Source organism: Dipteris shenzhenensis, chromosome 20 (assembly GCF_047967505.1).
Source record: "Dipteris shenzhenensis isolate YYH24624 ecotype China chromosome 20, Dip_SZ_1.0, whole genome shotgun sequence".
Classification (NCBI taxonomy): Eukaryota; Viridiplantae; Streptophyta; class Polypodiopsida; order Gleicheniales; family Dipteridaceae; genus Dipteris; species Dipteris shenzhenensis.
In genome coordinates, this window is record NC_141615.1 from 24,074,709 (window position 1) to 24,094,479 (window position 19,771).

The window sequence follows — 19,771 nt, forward strand, 5'->3', positions numbered from 1 at the left end:
AAGTAAAAAATAAAAGACCGTAAATGTGAGAGACACATGAGATGATAGATTTTGAATCGGTTTAAATTTATGAAATAAAACTGATTGAAGACAAGAATAATATAATTAGACTCCCTTTTTTCGTCCATCCTAGTCCTTCTACAAGCACATTCTTCGTTTATCACTCTTAATTTATCATCTCTCCACCCACCATGGATGTCCTTGGCATCGTCAGAGACATGGAGTCTGGAATCGACAATCTCAAACAATGGGTTGTTGACCAAGGAGCAAGGAGAGATGCAAGAATTTGACAAGGCTCTCCACTCACATGGATGGAGAGAGAGGAATTCGATGCATAGAGGCAGACAGAGAGGGAGGAGACTCAGAAAATAGCAGAGAGCGAAAGACTTTTACAATGTATTATAAAAGCATGACAAGATCTCTTGGACTTCTTAAGCAGCCTATGTTATCGAAGCACTCGGTATGGCTGATTTGATCGAGATGCTGAAAGAACAATAAAGGCCTCCCAAAGAGATTATAAAGAAACAATCTGTGGCTGTTTGAATTTCTTCCTTCATTGTAATTATGTTGATGATACGGAAGTGGAGTCCGTGGAAGATTGGATTGTTGAGAAGATAAGAGATACTAATGATGAGATCTTCTAGTGTGATCTCGGCCTCTGTGGCCAGTCCAGTGACTGTTTGAATTTCTTCCTTCATTGTAATTATGTTGACGATACGGAAGTGGAGTCCGTGGAAGATTGGATTGTTGAGAAGATAAGAGATACTAATGATGAGATCTTCTAGTGTGATCTTGGCCTCTATGGCCTGTCCATCATGATTGCTTGAATTTCTTCCTTCATTGTAATTATGTTGAGGATATGGACGTGGAGTCTATGGCCTGTCCATCATGATTGCTTGAATTTATTCCTTCATTGTAATTATATTGAGGATATGGACGTGGAGTCTGTGGAAGATTGGATTGTTGAGAAGATAAGAGATACTAATTATGAGATCTTCTAGTGTGATCTTGGCCTCTATGGCTTGTAATAGTTTTGTATTCTCTGCAACAAGTCTGGTAGGGCTGAGTAGATCATATTAGAATTGCTAATGCATTTTATTTTTTTAGAATTGCTAATACAATAATAATACAAATTGAATAAATATCATAAGTAAATATCCTAATGTATTGTAACATTTAACAAAAGTTTTAAAAACACTATCATTAGTCAATACAAACAAGATAAAAATATTCAAGGACTCATGTTTCTTTCTACATGTTTTACAATTGAATAGAGTCTGATGAGTCCTCTTGAGGGTGTGATTCTCTAAGAGTACATTGAGTCTCTACTTCTTGTGTGGATGGTGTACATTGAGATTCTACTTCTGGTGCAATCAAAATAGACTCAATCTCTTCCTCCTTTGCAAGATGTGATGTTGTAGATGCACATTGAGTCTCTACTTCTCGTGTAGGAAGAATGCATTGAGTCTCTAATTCAAGTGGAGACTGTAATGCTTCTACTTGAGGTTGTGATGCAGAAGGAGACTGAATTGTCTCTTGTTTTTCTTTGGCTCCCTCAGGTTCTTCATTGAGTCCATCATGTTGTTTCCCAATGGTAGCAGTTAGGTAGTGAACAGTCTTAGCCATAAAATCTTGTAGCTCGAGCTTTGTATATGCTTCTATTGAGACATGTTCAAAAATTTCATTGAGGAACAACATGAAGTTGTAGCCAATTCTCCACCCACTACTAAACTTGTCTTTCTGCTCCATTGCAAGGCATGTCTGGAAATTTGGTTGGTCTTGATGCTCCCTCATTTTCATAATTGCAGATATGAACTTGTTTGCAGACCTGTCCATCATGACATATGACAAAGTGAATTTGTGTAGTAAATAGTAAGATGCATGTTCATAATGATATGATAAAAGAACAGTTACTTGAACACCCCGTGAAAGCCTGTAAATGAATTGACAAACCAACAATGGTTGTCATCAAAATCCCATACTATTAGGCTCCAATGTGAGCTACATCACTAATAAAGAGCGATAAGATTTATCACAATATTAAGTATTAATCGACACAATGTTACAAGTAAAAGAGTAAAAGAAAGATTGAGATGATACTTACTTCTCATAATATGGCATAAAGACAACTAGCATGCCATCCAAGTCTAAAGCTTGTAGCATTGAATAAACATCATCTACTATCTTCTTGGTATCACTAAGTATAGCTAAAAGGAGAGAATCGAGCATACCCAAACCCCCAGACCCTGAACCTTGAACCCAAACCCTAAACCCTAAACCCAAATCCCCAAACCCTAAACCCTAAACCCTAAACTCCCAAATCCTAAACCCTAACCCCCAAAACTTAAAATGCTAAAACCTAACCCCCAAACCCTAAACCCTAAACCCAAACCTCAAAACCCTAAACCCAAACCTCAAAACCCTTAACCTTAAACCCAAACCCCCAAACCCTAAACCCTAACCCCCAAATCCTAAACCCTAATCCCTAAACCCTGAATCCCAAAACCTAAACCCTAAACCCTAAACCCTAACCCCCAAATACTAATGCCTTAAACACTAAACCCAAACCCAAACCCTAAACCATAAACTCCTAACCCCTAACCCCAAACCCTAAGCCCTGACTCCGAAACCCTAAACCCTCATCCCCAAACCTTAAACCCAAACCCCCAAACTCTTTTTTAATTCAAATTAATTTAACTTAAAACTAATAAGAATTTAAAATTCACAATCATAAGAAGTTTAAATTTTGACAAAGTAAATTCTTATTAGTTTGAAATCACAAAATTTGAAATATAAATAAATTCAATTTAACTTAAAGTTTATGAAAAAATAACGTAAAATTAAGAAAATAAGACTTAAAATAAAAATTTTAATATTTACCTAGAAGAATATATTAATTTTGAAATAAATTAAAGCAATAATAACGAATGTAAGTTAAACTACTTTTAAAATTTTAAAAAATGTAATAAAATTAAAATTATACTTTCTATATTCCAACACAAAATGCAGTTTTGTAAACTATATTTCAAAATTTTAATTGAGAAATTAAACTAGTAAATTGAAAATGAGAGATCTCCATATCAGGCTAGGGTGGAATCCATCGAAGCCGTATGCTTGCTTGAGAAGCACTTTCCCTTGAGGATAATGACAACTCAAGTGCACTTGCTTGTGCACATAGTTGATGAGGTGGCCATTGCAGATACCGTTCATAGTCGGTGGATAATTTTTCTCAAGCGGTTTATGAAAACTTTGAAGGGATTTGTAAGACAAAGAGAAAGACAGCAAGCATGGTAGAAGGATGGCTTGTGCAAGAGTCATTGGTATATATCACAGAGTTTCTTACATCCACGGATCCCGATATGCCGCAAGCTTGGCATAATGAGGATGATGATCGCATCATTGGCAAGGTTCCCCAAGGAAAAGGGATTGAAAGAAAGATGAGCGAAGAGCAAATGGAGAAATTCAATAAGTTTTGTATCGTCAATAGCAAGGAGATGTAGAAGTGGATTGAGAGATATGAAGTGGCTAAAGCAAAAATAATAAATGCAAGGAGGAGATTTAGAGTAATGTACAGGCGATCGCAACCATATCCACGGGATCTCACCCTTCTCCCCACTCACATGTCACTTGATTGGCTACAAGTGGCTCTACATAAAGCCGACCGCAATGGAGAGACAATAAAAGCACGAGTGACAGTTATCATTTAGATGTATGATGCATGTAAGTTTCTTACCTCTTGACATAATTAAGTAATTATTTATGGCAATATACGCTATAAAATAGATGCATCTTCATTGTTTGAATGATGCTCTTTTGCAGTACAAAAAGTACAATGCATTGTGGTCATATGGATGACATTTTCACGTGGAACACATCGATTCAAAGAGAGTCAGGTATGATTGTGAAGTCAAGGCTAACTTCACACAAGATAGCCAAGCAAGTGCTTCAGATACCAATTTTCTCTCCTCACAGTTGGATTATTGTGGAACCATACGTGAAATCTATGAAATTGATTTCAGACGATTTAGTATTTTCATTCTTGATGTAAAATGGTTTAGAACTATTTACAACGCCGTCCCCATGCGACAGTGAGAAAAGACAGTAGTGGTTTCTTTGCAATAGATTCCACGAAACTTTGGACCGATGAAAGTGATACTTTTGTTCTTCCCGAGCATTGTGAGCAGGTGCATACCAATGATTTAATTAATCGAAGCTTTCATTTTTAAAGATCCATTGATAGATGTACTTAAGAATAATTTCATATATATAATTGATGGCATTTGGCACCCATCTTCAATATAGGTGGTTTTTCATATGGATCGTTCTGATCAAGATGGTGGTACGTGATCCAAGTTGCACCACGAAGTGAGAAAATTTTTGAAGATAGAGAATATGTGGATATGGAGATGCCATTACCAATGCCAGATCCAATTGATCCCGATGGATCTAGCAAAGAAGATGAAGATCACAATATTAGCCAAGAGGAAGATGCACATAATGACATCATATGGGAGGAAGATGGAGATCAGAATATTGAGGAAGAAGATGACGATCATCAAGAATCACCACACTTTATTGAAGAAAATGATCAAGTACTCTTAGGTGAACGTACGATGCTAGAGTATGATGATGATATAGGAGATCAACTCGGTATAGAGTTAGAGATAGACTTGTTTGGTGCGTTAGACTTGGCTCAAAATAAAGCCGTTGATGTAAATGCTCATCATTGATTTTTTTCATCTCAAACTTAGACATGAATATATATATGAGCTTGAAAGGTTTGATGTACATGGTCTTGTACTTTTATTCTCTCAAAGGATCAAACATGTATGAAAAGGAAAAAAATTTTATCATTGGGAAAAACTATATTTTAAGGTCGGTATGGGAAAAAACACTCTCTGTAAAATGTTGCTATAGTAAATTGTCTCAGTATCGCTATATAACAACCATTCACAATTCAAATAAGCGTCGCTATATAGTGACTCTCTTTAAAAGTCGCTATATAGAGACGTTTATATAAAGTCCACTACAAGGCATAGGCCATTTTTCCATGAAAAGACCGATGCTTTTTACATTAATTTTTTTTTTCACGGGCGCAAACGTCACTATAAAAGTCGCTAAAAGCATCGGAAAAGAACCATCGCTATAAAGCGTCGAAAAAGAACCATCGCTATAAAGCGTCACTATATAGCGACACTGTTAATCGTCGCTATATAGCAACATTGGTAAACGTCACTATATAGCGACGATTAACAAAACTTAAAAAAGAGGATTAGTGGGGCTAAACAGGGCTTGCAATGGCCCTGTTTAGCCCCACTAATCCGTTTTTTTTTAATAATTACAAAATAAATTTTTTTTATAACAAAATTTCCCTTGTGAAAAGGGTGATACAAAATCGCTCAAATGAAATGATCGAGCAACAAAAGCATATACATGTCGAACATATACAACATTGTTTGTTACAAAATTACCCTTTTGAAAGAGCGATACAAAATTGCTCAAACGAGCGGATATACAAAATGACATACAGAGCAAAGAAAATGCAAACTGCTACTACCACTACTACTACTACTACTCATCCGAATCCAAATCATCCTCATCTTGTTGGCCTGTTCCTTGGTCCTTGTGAGTTGTGCCTTCTCCCTGATCCTCGTCACGTGAGTCTGATCCCTGACCCTGGTGATCGCTCGCCTCCGATGATCGGATGCTTGAGCTTTGACCCTAAGAGTAAACCATATAAATCAAAAATTAGATTGGAACTTAAAGAATAAAACAATTTAACAAGTAGGAGTAGACTTATACCATGTGAGCAACCACCTCACCCCAATCGACTGTCGCTTCCATTGCCTCTTGCTTAATAAACCACGGCTTTGTTCCTATCCAAAATGCGCATCGCGTCTTTGCATCTGTAGGAAGATGACCCATTGCAGCTTGCTGTGCATGTAATATGTAGTAAAACAAATAGAACAATACATTAAATGAGAAGAAGTAGACTTACCATGGTTGCATCAAACATCAACGTCTGCCTACACCAAAGTGCAAAGTACCTATGATGTCCAGCTGTCTCTTCGTAGCCCTCCTCTGACCCTCAAATAATTCGGGATTGTCCCTATTCTGCTTCTTGAAGAACTTCCAATCAGCTTTGTCTGCCCAGCTGGGTTTAGCCAACCCCTTTGTGATGGAAGTATGCAAGGTTGATCTACGATGCTTCAAGACCAAACCCATGTGCTCTCGCATATAATCCTCATTAAACTCCCAATTTGGTAGGTTAGGGTATTTTTGCTTTAATTCATCGATGACCGCTTGCTTCTTTTGGTCCTCTTGATACCGCCATCGATAGCAATGCAGCTCTTGAAGTGATGGCTCATCAACCACCTCATGGTGGCTATCACTGCTTTGCCCTTTCTATCTTCTATTATCTCTCCGGCAACTGTGATTTGATAGGAGAGATCCCCTGATGAGTAAGGAGGACTGATGGTAGCAGAGTCAAAAGGAGTGGAAGCTGTGCGAGCACTTCCGGAGTGAGGATTCCGGAGTGAGGAGTAGCAGTGGGAGTAGGAGAGGGCAAGGGAGCTGACTGATATTGTGTCTCCGGACCAAGTGGAGACCTGTAGGAACGTGAGTGTGCTGACTCATCTACATCTCCCGAGTCAGCACAACATAAGTTTCCCTTCCTACTCTTCCTTCCCTTATGAGAGGCATGCACAGGTGATGACCCCTCGATCAAAGGGGCACGAGGGGACGGCTGGGCAGTACGTCCAGCCATCGATATAGGGGAGGGAATTGCTGAGGTTCTCTGAGATAGCAAAGAGAAGAATCTTGCTACCTCCTCATCGCTCATCTGCGCTACAAACTCATCGGGACTCATGACAAAGCCATGCGCGGCTAGCAAAGGAGTTCCCCGAGGGGTAGTTGTAGTGCTACATGGAAGAGGAGTCGGAGCAGGGGTAGTCATAGTGCTAGGTCCGAGAGGAGTGGGACCAGGGGTAGTCCTTGACATAGTCGCCTAAGAGGAATCAAAGTCCTCTAGAGCATATAGATTGTGAGCTCTCCTCCAGCGAGGCTATTCGTACTCGTCGGATGAGCGACATGATCCCATGTCTAACATAGACACAAACACGAAAACAAAAAACAAAAAAACAAACATAAGCATAGGCATAGGCATAGGCATAGGCAAAGAGGGAGAGAAGAGGAAGAAGAGGAAGAGGAAGAGGAAGAAGAGGAAGAGGAATCTGAAGAAGAGGGAGAGAAGAGGGAAAAGAGAAAGTGCAGGAGAAGAGGAAGAAGAGGGAAAGAAAAGAGGGAAAGAAGAGGAAGAAGAGGGAAAAGAGGAAGTGGACGAGAAGAGGAAGAAGAGGGAAAGTAAAGAGGGAAAGAAGAGGAAGAAGAGGGAGAGAAGAGGAAGAAGAGAGAATAAGAGAAGGAGGAAAGAGAGAATAAGAGAAGGGGGAAAGAGAAGGGAAAGGAAAGAGGGAAAGGAAGAGGAAGAAGAGGGAGAGAAGGAGGACGAAGAGGAAGAGGAATTTGAAGAAGAGGGAGAGAAGAAGGAAAAGAGAAAGTGGAGGAGAAGAGGAAGAAGAGGGAAAGGAAAGAGGGAAAGAAGAGGAAGAAGAGGGAAAAGAGGAAGTGGACGAGAAGAGGAAGAAGAGGGAAAGGAAAGAGGAAGAAGAGGGAGAGAAGACGAAGAAGAGAGAAAGAAGAGAGAAAGAAGAGGGAAAGGAGAGGGGAAATGAGGAGAAGAGAGAAGAAGAGGGAAAGGAGAAAGAGGAAAAAAAGAGGGGAAAAGAGGAGAAGAGAGAAGATGAGGGAAAGGAAAGAGGGAAAAGAGAGATTGGAAAAGAGAAGAAGAGGGAAAGAGAGAAGAAGAGAAAGGGGAAAGGAGAGGGGAAAAGAGGAGAAGAGAGAAGAAGAGGGGAGAAGAGGGAGAGAAGAGGAAGAAGAGAGAAAGAAGAGAGAATAAGAGAAGGGGGAAAGAGAGAATAAGAGAAGGGGAAAAGAGAGAAGAGGAAGAAGAGAGAAAGAAGAGAGAAAGAAGAGGGAAAGGAGAGGGGAAAAGAGGAGAAGAGAGAAGGGGGAAAGGAGAAAGACCAACGCAGATTCCTTTAGGTAGCCCGAGGTATGCATGCACTCATTTTCTACCTCCATGGTAATGGTTAGTTCACTGTCCTATGCCAAGAGATCCTAGAGGGTCTGAATCTTCTTGTCATCTCCCTCCCTCAGTCTGGCTTACTGCGCCTCGACTTGCACCTTTTGTTCCTCTGTGGTACGGAGGTGAGATTCTACCTTGCCAAACTGGTCTATGAGGGTTTAGACAAGGGATTCACTGGTAGAATCTCATCTTTGAGCTTTGTGACTGAGAGTTCCTAAACCCTTAACCATGAACCCTAAACCCTAGCCCTAAACCCTAAACCCTAAACCCTAAATCCTAAACCCTAAACTCAAAACCCTAACATCCTAAACTGTAAACCATGAACCCTAAACCCTGAATCGTAAACCATAAATCATAAACCCTAAACCCTAAATTCTAAAACCTAAACGCTAAACCCTAAACCCTCAGCCTTGTAAAGCCTCTTGGCTGTTTTTGGGATCATTTGCCACAAGCCTTGTAATACATATCAAATGTTATATATTGCAATTCTATCTTCACTGATGGTTCAGAGATTTCACTTGGCACAATCAGTGTATTTGCAGTTGATTCATACAGAGAATTTTACAACACTTTTGAGTACATTTCTTGCACCATGTCTATGACTAGCAACCTCAATCTAGAGGCATCTCTAAGCTAGACAACTCTAATTATGGTACATGGAAATACCGAATGGAAACCATTCTTGTACTTCAAGATAAATGGGAGTATGTATGGATCTACATCGAGACCATTGGATGATCCAGCCAGCAGTAGCTCTAGTCCACCTATTGTCAGACCACTATTAATGGGATCTACAACGAGATCTACAGGTACACAAACAGTTTTTGCACCAACAACAGATCTTGCCATTGCCCGAGCTTAGGTAGAATGGGATAAGCAAGACAAGTACGCCTATCATCTGATCAAGCAGAATGTGTAAGATGTCATGCTAGGACAGCTCAACACAGTCAAGACATTGAAAGAAGCATGGGATATGTTCGCAGCTCTCTACGAGTCCAAGAACACATCTAGGATTCTCACATTGAGAAACCAAATCAACCACAGTTTCCACAACAACAATGAAACCGGTCATGCTTATGTACTCCCATAAAATACTACAACAATCGACTCGTAACAACTGGAGAGACTATGAACCCCACAGAAATGGTTCAAGTAAACCTAAATGGACTAGAAGAGGGATTCAAGAATCTAGTCCAGAGTATTACCATCCAATATTACCATCCAACGACAAATTTCGACACACTAGAAGAACTTCAGTCAACAGTCCTACTTGGTGAAGAACTCAGGACTCAAGCCATACAAGCATGAAAAGGTCATTCTAATGATCAAGCATTCATAGCTTCAGACAGAAGCAGAGGCAGAGGTAGAGGTAGAGCTAGAGGTAGATCATATTAGAGAAGTGGTAATCATCAACGACAACAAGGTCATCATATGCAAAATCAGCATCAGCATCAACATCATCCTCAACAACATCAGAATCAACAAAGAGGAAATCATTCCAACCGAGGAAGATTTCAAGGATGAGGGAATGCATCCATCCCCATGTCAAACATTCAGTGCAATTACTATCACAAGTTTGGACACTATGAAAGAGATTGCCGCAAAAAGTAGTACGATCAAGGTGGTCAATCCAGTAGTAATCAAGGGAATTTTCGAGGCAGAGGAAATCATCGTGGTGGACATTCTAGTCACAATCATTTTGCAAATGAACATGGGAATATGTTTCTTCAAGCGAGGAAATGTAGTAGACTGATACAGTGTACCTAGACTCTGATTTCAATCCCAAAGAGGATTACAGCTATCAAGTGGACCAAGTGGAATAGGATCCTTAGTACATCGATAGTGGTGCATCATCTTACATGATAAATCATTAGGATTAGTTCACAGATATGAAACCATTAGAAGGTCAGAAAAATGTCATCTACACAGCAGACAATACACCGAATCCAGTTCAAGGGACAGGTGTTATCCCTATGAACAATTTCACTGGTACGAAAGGATTGGTGAAAGTGTGCTCTATGTTCGAAGCTCAGCAAGAACCTCTTGTCAGTAGGTCAAATGACAGAACACAACTATCGATTCATCTTCGATAGTGATGAATGCACTATTAGAGATCAATCCAAAAGATGTCAGATGGTAGCAAAAGGTGTCAAGGAAGGACGCTTATACAAAATGCTAGCTACACTACTAGAAAAGCATGCCATGTCAGCTCAACTGCAACAGATGCCACTATCTACAAAATGGCACAAGAGATATGGTCATGTCAACTTCAAGTACTTGTTAGATCTCAGGAATCAAAATATGGCAATTGGGATTCCGAATCTATAGTTTCATGGAAAATTTTGGGAAGCATGCTACTTCAGCAAACAAAAGCGAACCAACTTTGGTAGAAGTACCTCTTGTGCTTGAGGTATTCTTGATTTGATACATACAGATGTATGGGGTTATGCCCAGACCCGTAGCATCAATGGTTCACTTTACTACTTGACTTTCATCGATGACTACAACAGACATTGCTGGGTCTACTTTCTGAAAGACAAATCTGAAGTCCTCCAGATTTCAAGAATTCAAAGCCATGGTAGAAAACCAGATAGGTAGAAAGATCAAAGTCATGAGATCACATAGAGGAGTGAATACATGTCTTCAGCATTCATGAACTTTTGCAGAAATCATAGCATTTGAAGACAATTCACATGTGCAGATACTCCTCATCAGAATGCATGAGCTAAAAGGAGGAATGGGACTTTAGCAGACAGTGCTAGAGCAATGCTTAGTGAAAAGCATCTTCCGAATCAGTATTGGGCAGAAGCAATAGCCACTACAAACTATTTGCATAATTGGCTTCCTATCGAACTGATACAGGGTATGACTCCTTATGAAGCCTTTCACTGGACATAAGCCACACATTGGGCATCTCCGCATATTTGGTTGCATAGCGTATGCCCATATACATGATGATCATCGTAAAAAATTGGATGTGAAGTCACACAAATGCATCATGGTTGGCTACAATGAAGAAAGCAAAGCATACAAATTGTATGATCCCATCAACCGCAAGGTCATTATCTCCAGAGATGTAATCTTTGATGAGGAATCAGAATGGAAAACCTCACCTACATAGGAGATAGAAGCATTGACATCACAGTCATCTACAGAACAGGTTGATGAAAAAGAGCAAGAATTGCCAGCAACACCCGAAGTAGAGCCACAACAGTTGAGATGGTCTACTAAGGAAAGCAGACCTCGAGCCAGATCAGAAGAGCCAGTGTACTTCGAAGATGCAGTAGACAAGCCAGAATGGCAAACTGCTATGAATGAAGAAATGGATGCTTTGTATCAAAATAATACTTGGGAATTATGCAACCTTCCACTAGGAAAGAAGGCCATAGCAATCAAATGGGTATACAAAGTGAAGTACAATCCTCATGGTAGTATTCAAAGATACAAAGCCAAACTAGTTGCAAAGGTATTTGCATAGCAATATGGTTAGGACTATGATGAGACTTATGCCCCAATAGCAAAGATGGATTCCATATGGTTCTTGATATCACTAGCAACACTTAGCACATGGAATGTGTATCAGCTCGATGTCAAGAATGCATTTCTCAATGGTTATCTAGACGAGGAAGTCTACATGCAACAACCAGTAGGTTATGTTGAACCAAGAAAGGAGAATAAGGTTTGCCATCTCAAGAAAAGTCTCTACGGCTTAAAGCAAGCACCCAGAAGTTGGTATAACAGAATTGACGAGTATTTTGCTGATTTGGGATACATGAAATCCAATGCAGATCATACTCTCTTCTACAAAGTTCAAGGGGAAGACATTACTATTGCACTTTTCTACGTAGATGATCTAATTGTGACCGGAAGCAAGGATAGCTTCATCATAACACTAAAACAAGACTTATCTATAGAGTTCGACATGAAAGATCTTGGACTTATGCACTACTGTCTTGGAATTGAGTTCTGGAGAGATTCAAATAGCACATTCATGAGTCAGCTCAAGTATGTTGATAGTCTCCTAAAGAAGTTTCATATGGTAGATTCCAAGATTGCAACCACTCCCGTGGAACAGAGTTTGAAATTTACTAAAGATTCAGAAAAGCCTACAGTCAATGACCGGTACTACAGGCAGCTCATCGGATCTCTTATATATCTGACTATCACTCAGCCAGATATTTGTTATACAGTAAGCTCACTAGCACAGTTTATGGCAAATCCAAAACAGTCTCACTGGAATGTAGCTTAAAGAGTCTCGAGATAAATCAGACGATTGCATGGATATTGTGATAGTGACTATGCCGAAGATCATGAGACCAGGAGATCGATACAGGGATATGCATTTTCCTTGGTCAAGGTGCTATACCATGGTGGTTAAACAAACAACCAACTATTTCTTTGTCTTCGACTGAAGTAGAATATAGGGCACTCACTACAGGTGCATGTGAAGCTATTGGCTCAGAAGACTATTGTCAGAAATAGATTACTTTGATGAGTCAAAGCCAATAACAATATACTGTGATAATCAATCGGCTCAAGAATTGGCCAAGAATCCTATATATCACTCCACGACAAAGCACATTGATGTCAGAGAACACTTCATCAGAGAAAGAGTGTTACTTAGTGACATCACACTGCACCATTGAGATAACAAAGAAAATGTTGCAGACATCTTTATCAAACCTCTCGGTAAAGAGCTATTTGAGAAACACCGACTAGCTCTTGGTTTGACATAGAGGAAGAACATTCCCATTAAAGGGGCGTGATGGAATGTAATGCTCGGTCCTTCTCCAATTCCCAGAATCATCATCTTGAGGGAAGGCCTACTTCATGATGTTGATCTTGAGGGAAGGTGTTGGGAGTTTACGCTCAACATCATGTGATCACGTGTGCATAGCACCATCATGTGATCATATGTGCATAGCTTTAACCTTATAGAGTGTTATAAAGGAAAGGGTTAGATTCCCTAACCCTAAATGGGTTTGTATATATTCTATTTTTTCAACTAAATCTAGTGTACAATTAGTCATTTGTGGTGTGCTTTCTAGCTGTGCCCTCTCCCCTCATCTCCACTCTTCTCCTCTCCCCTCTTCATATTTTGTCACTATGTACAAAAGTGCAATAGTAATGTCTTCCCCTTGAACTTTGTAGTAGAGTGTATGATCTACATTGGACTTCATATATCCCAGATCAGCAAAATACTTGTGAATTCTGTTGTACCAACTTCTAGGTGCTTGCTTTAAGCTGTAGAGGCTTTTCTTAAGATGGCAAACCTTATTCTCCTTTCTTGGTTCAACATAACTTGCTGGTTGTTGCATGTAAAGTTCCTCATCTAGATAACCATTGAGAAATGCATTCTTGACATCGACCTAGTACACATTCCATCTGCTGAGTGTCACTAGTGATATCAAGAATGGTATGGAATCCATCTTTGCTACTGAAGCATAAGCCTCATCATAGTTTTGACCATATTGCTGTGCAAATCCTTTTGCAACTAGTCTAGCTTTATATCTTTCAATACTTCCATCTGCATTGTACTTCACTTTGTATACTCATTTGTTTGGTATGGCCTTCTTTCCTGGTGGAAGGTTGCATAATTCCCAAGTATTATTCTATTAGAAAGCATCCATTTCTTCATTCATAGCAATTTGCCATTCTAGCTTGTCTACTGCATCTTTGAAGTACATTGGCTCTTCTGTAGCCATGATGGTAGTCACAAGAGCATAGTTGGTCGTTTCAATCTTAATTGCTTTGCCTTTCTAAGCATATGTCAATTTGGTTGGTGGTCTGCTTTCCCTAGTAGACCGTCTGAGCTACGGTGGCTCTGCCTTGGGTGTTGCTAGCAATTCTTGCTCTTCTTCATCGACCTTTTCTATAGATGACTGTGAAGTCAATGCTTCCATCTCCTATGTATTTGCTCGGGGGGGGGTCACTACGTATAAACCCTCAATATCATGTGCATTCAAGGCCTATTTCTAAAAAACCTTATTTGTAAATTTTTCATTGATATAATGTACCCTTTTTCTATACAAATCTATAAATTTTTCCCAAAATTGTTTTAAATACTCCCTTATGTAAATTAACTTTTGTAAAATTTAGATATTAAAAATGTTATTCTATTGAACTCACGTGATAGGGTTACATATGATCGGTGACCCCCCCAAGTGTATTTAGTTTTCCATTCTGATTCCTTATCAAAGATTACATCTCTGGAGATAATAACCTTGCGGTTGATGGGATCATACAGCTTGTATACTTTGCTTTCTTCACTGTAGCCAACCATGATGCATTTGCGTGACTTCGCATCCAATTTCTTGCGATGATGTGGGCATATGCTATGCAACCAAATATGCAGAGATGCCGAACGTGTGGCTTGTGTCCACTGAATTTCATAAGGAGGCATACCCTGTATCAGTTCCGTTGCCGATTAAGCAAATAGTTTGCAGTGGCTATTGCTTTTGTCCAATACTGATTCGAAAGATGCTTCTCACTAAGCATTGCTCTAGCACTGTTTGCTAAAGTCCCATTCTTCCTTTCAGCTCTTGCATTCTGCTGAGGAGTATCTGCACATGTGAATTGTCTTCGAATGCCATGACTTCTGCAAAAGTTCATGAATGTTGAAGACATGTATTCACCTCCTCTATCTGATCTCATGACTTTGATCTTTCTACCTGTCTAGTATTCTACCATGGCTTTGAATTCTTGAAATTTTGAAAATACTTTAGATTTCTCTTTCAGAAAGTAGACCCAACAATATCTGTTGTAGTCATCGATGAAAGTCAAGTAGTAAAGTGAACCATTGATGCTGCGGGTCTGGACATAACCCCATACATCTGTATGTATCAAATCAAGGATACCTCGTGCACAAGAGGTACTTCTGCCAAAATTGGTTGGCTTTTGTTTACCGAAGCAACATGCTTCGCAAACTTTTCCAAGAAACTATAGCTTTAGAATCCTAATTGCCATATTCTGATTCCTGAGATCTAACAAGTACTTGAAGTTGACATGACCATATCTCTTGTGCCATTTTGCAGATAGTGGCATCTATTGCGGTTGAGCTGACATGGCATGCTTCTCTGGTACTATAGCTAGCATTCTATACAAGCGTCCTTCCTTGACACCTTTTGCTACTACAGCTGACATCTTTTGGATTTGTCTCTGATAGTGCATTCATCTTCGTCGAAGATGACTCGATACTTGTGATTTGTCATTTGACCTACTAACAAGAGGTTCTTTCTGAGCTTCGGAATGTAGAGTACATCTTTCACCAATCCTTTTGTACCAGCGAAATTGTTCATAGGGATAACACCTGTCCCTTGAAGTATTGTCTGCTATGTAGATGACATTTTTCTAACCTTATAATGGTTTCATCTCTGTGAACCATTCCTGATGATTTGTCATGTGGGATGATGCACCAGTGTCGATGTACCAAGGATCCTATTCCACTTGGTCGACTTGATAGTTGAAATCCTCTTTTGGATTGAAATCAATGCCTAGGTACACTGTATCAATTTGCTGCATTTTCTCATTTGCAAGAAACATATTCCCATGTTCATTTGCAAAATGATGTGACTAGAATGTCCACCACGACGATTTCCTCTACCATGAAAATTCCCTCAATTACTGTTGGATTGACTGGCTTGGTCGTAATGGTTCTTGCGGATATCTCTTTCATAGTGTCCAAACTTATGACACTAGTTGCACTGGATGTTTGACACATTGGTGGATGCATTCCCTCGTCCTTGGAATCTTCCTTGATTGGAATGATTTCTTCTTTGCTGATTTTGATGTTGCTGATGTTGATGCTGACTCTGTCGATGACTCTGTTGCTGATGATGATCGCTCTTCTGGAATGATCTGCCTCTGCCTCAGCTTTTGTTTGAAGCTGTAAAAGCCTGATCATTAGAATGACCTTTTCGTGCTTGAATGGCCTTCATCCTGAGTCCTTCACCAAGTAGGACTCTCACTAGAGCTCTTCCAGTGTTGGAATTTGCCGTTGGATGGCAATACTCTAGACTAGATTCTCGTATCCCTCTCCTAGTCCATTCAGGATGACTTGAACCATTTCTGCTGGATTCATAGTCTCTCCTACTGCTGCAAGTTGATTGTTGTAGTCTTTTATCCAGAGTACATAAGCATAACCAGTTTCGCTGTTGTTGCAAAAACTCTGGTTGATTTGGTTATTAAGTGTGAGAATCCTGGATGTGTTCTTGGACTCGTAGAGAGCTGCGAACATATCCCATGCTTCTTTCGATGTCTTGACTGTGTTGAGATGTCCTAGCATGACATCTTGCACATTCTACTTGATCAGATGATATGAGTACTTGTCTTTCTTATCCCATTCTTCCTGAGCTCAAGCAATGGCAGGATCTGCTATAGGTATGTGCGCGCACGCACATGTGTTTTGATTAGTGAGTGTGCCTCTAAGTACGTGTGAATGTAGTGTTGCTATGTTTTCATGTGTGCACATCTGTATCTGCATGAGCTTACATATATGCATCTTGACTCTCACCTACATGATTATAATCTACCACTCATCAATTTTATTTATTATTTATTATTTATTTTTTTTTGTGTACCTATATATATGTTTATATGTTAATTCTTTGGACGTGTGTGTGAATGTGGTGTTGCTATATTTGTAAGTTAATGTTTTCATGTATTCATGTCTGTATTACACGTGGCAATATATTTGCATGTGTGTGTGCGTTCCCACAAAAAAGTGTGTGTGTGTGTGTATATGTGGCTGTGTGTGTGTGTGTTGATTATTTGGACATATGAGTGAGTGTGCCTCTAAGTACATTTTCAAGTGTGCACATCTGTATCTACATGAGCTTACATATATGCATCTTGACTCTCACCTACATGATTATAATCTGCTACTCATCCATTTATTTTTATTTGAGACACATATGTATACATTTTTCTCTAGAGAATAACTATATTTTAACTTTAATGTTTTCTTAAGATACAAACGAAAAGAGGATACAACACTTCAAAGTAATTAAATACAGCACTCATCCATTCATTTTATTCGAGACATGTACACTTTTTCCATTAGACAACCACTATGTTAAAACTTAAGATGAAGTTGAACAATTTGAAAGTGTTCTTCTTACAAAGGAAAAGTGGATACAAAACTTTGAATATTCCAATGATGAGGAAACTTTGACCTCCAACCCAATATCAATACATACGTATCAATTCCATTGCGATGGATTGCAACCTGGTCTAGCTTCCATCTCATACGTGTCATCAGAGCTGTCAACCTATTTAAACCAACTTCAAATGTTGACACCTCACTGTGCAACAATTTCACTTGTTCCTTTAGGATATCTACCTGTAGCCTACATCCTTTATTACATACAATTGAACCTTCTCCACCCCTTCTGAGAAGATCTTGCATGTACTCATTTGTGGCCTTTACGCCACTCTCGATTTGAGAAATCCTTGTGATGATAGTGTTAACAGATGTCCCTGCGTCCTCTCTCATTGCTCCATCACCTTCTGAATGGATTTCGCTCTATAAGGAGCTGAGATACGTCGCATTCATTGCATTTGCATGTTCATTATGCTCACACAATTCATGAATGGACTTCAAGTGCTTTGTGATAGCAACAACATTTTGGCTTGAGGAAGGCCCCGCTCTTGTGAATCGTCTCATTGTTCGAAGACTTCGACGTCCATCTAAATGTTTTGCAATAGCAATAGTGTTTTGTTTTGAAGAACTGTCTCTAGTTGCTTGCTTGGTTGCATAAGTGGAAGGCCCACCCCTTGCAAGTCGTTTCATTACACGAAGGCCTTTTCGTTCACACATAGATGACACTACGATATTCGAAATGGCCTCTTCAGCTAAGAGAATGACCGAAGTCATATTTGCAACTGCGTCCAAAATAACTTGTGATAATCTTTGTATGTCGATGCATGTGATTGTGTGTGTGTGCGTGCGTGACTGCACTAATAGGTGTGCGTCAACTATTTTCTCTTCATGAGCCTAATATACTAATACTCTGGGTACTATGCATTATGTTAACATATAATTGCTAGGGGAGATAGGCCTAAAAGCATGCTTCAAGTTGCAAAAGAGAGTGCTTGGGCAAGAGTTCCTACAATTTTAAAAAAAACGTGCATGTTTGGTTTTCTAATTGTGTGCGTGTCGTTGGTACATGTGTGCAGGCAGATTAAAATGTGTGTCGTTGACCCCTACCTAAAGAAAATATTTCTTTAAAAGTTTGCACAAACAAATCCCTTTCGAAGCTTCAAAAACAATGTTTCGTTCAACACTCAACTTTCAATGTCACATCTAAGATCCCCTACCCATGAAGAATGGTTTTCATAAATAAATTCAAGAGATAATTTCAGAAGCCTTTTAAAAAATCTACTCTAGTAACTTTCACCGCTCAACTTTGAATGCCATATCAAAGATCCCCTACCCATGAAGAATGGATTCTTTAAATAAATTCAAGAGATAATTTGAGAAGCCTTTTAAAAAATTTACTCTAGAAGCTTTAAAAATCTATTTGGGAAAAAAATCAATATCACCAACCTGAAGTGTAAGTGGTGGAGGGGATGTCCCTGTAATGCAAATAGTTGGCAAGATGCCACCGATTGGACTGGACTACCTACAATAAAGAAGCCAAAATATGGACCGTTTTTAAACATATTAATTTCTTTACATCTTTGAAAAAAGTATGCCTTAAAAGAAACTCCAGCTATAACCATCGTAGTACACACACACACACACACATACACACAAAGAACAAATTGAAGAGATAACTTGAGAAACCTTTTTAAAAATTTATGTATGCATGTAGCCATAGCTATTCATGCACTATGCATTATGCTAACATATAATCGCTAGGGAAGGAAGGCCCAAAAGCATGCTTCAGTTCACAAAGAGAGTTCCCGGACAGAAGTGCCTACAATTGTGTGCATGTCATTGATACATGTGTGCAGGCATATTAAAATGTGCGTTGTGAGTGCTACCCTTCAAGAAAAGAGTTCTTTAAAAGTTTGCACAATGTTAAATTTCAACACTCGAATGTCCCCTATCCATGAAGAATGGATTTTCAAAATACATCCAAGAGAGAATTTCAAATCCTTTTTAAAAATTTATTATATCAACTTTCAACACTCAACTTTCGTTTGGTCAGATCTAACGTCCCCTATCTGCCAAGAATGTGTGTGTGTGTGTGTGTGTGTGTGTATGTGTGTGTGTGTGTTTTCACTGCTGGTACCCTTCAAGAAAAGAGTTCTTTAAAGCTTTGCACAATGTTAAATTTCAACACTCTAATGTCCCCTACCCATGAAGAATGGATTTTAAAAATACATCCAAGAGATAATTTGAAAGCCTTTTTAAAAATTTACTATATCAACTTTAACCACTGAACTTTCGTTTGGTCAAATCTAAGGTCCCCTACCCGTCAAGAATGTGTGTGTGTGTGTGTGTGTGTTCACTGGTACCCATAAAGAAAAGAGCTTGAGCTTGAGAAGCCTCTTTTTTTAAAAGTGCTTTAAAAATAAGTGTCTTTAGGGGCTTTAAAATAAATATAAATAGTGGAAGCTTGCGTGCACTATTGAATATATTTTTTCAATGCAAAGCTACCGCAGCCATGAGGTGTA